This window comes from Pteropus medius, unplaced genomic scaffold (genome assembly GCF_902729225.1).
Source record: "Pteropus medius unplaced genomic scaffold, Ma_sr-lr_union100, whole genome shotgun sequence".
NCBI classification, from domain to species: Eukaryota; Metazoa; Chordata; class Mammalia; order Chiroptera; family Pteropodidae; genus Pteropus; species Pteropus medius.
In genome coordinates this window covers 24,333,007-24,333,633 of record NW_024354500.1, presented here as the reverse complement: position 1 = coordinate 24,333,633, position 627 = coordinate 24,333,007, and positions in this window count along the sequence as shown.

The window sequence follows — 627 nt, the reverse complement described above, 5'->3', positions numbered from 1 at the left end:
CTATATTATCTGCTTATAGTATATGTATTGTTTATTGTTTGTATGTATTCTCCTTCTGCATTGCAATCATTAAGAGGATTGGAATCTTTGTTTTTACCACTCTTGTACAATTGCAGAGCATAGTGTGTGGCACACAGTAGGTGCTCAATTTTGGCTGAATACATAAATATACGAATGACGACTACAAGTTTTATTACCTGAAATAATAGAAAAACTGAGTTTTATTTACTGGTCAGGAAATAATATAGAAAAAACAGGTTTGGGATGGAGGAGGAAAGGAGATCAAACATTAGTTCCTGTCACTTTAAGTTTGTGAGTACTATTTAACATGCACATGAAGAAGTTGTGGAAATAGTTAAATATCCAGTTTAAAGATCAGAGAAGGGATTTCAAACTAGATATATAAATTTAGGAGTTATTAGCATGTAAATTGTCCACAAAACTATGGGACTAGATGAAATCTTCATTTATGGGTTGCTGTGACGTTATGAGGTGTTGAGAATGGAAAGGAATCAGAAAATGAAAGTGCAAAGGGACTATAAGTGAGGTGGGAGAAAAAAACAAGAGTGAAGTCTCAGAAGATAGGCAAGAGAAGTATTTTAAGAATAAAGGAGTTAGAACTTGTGG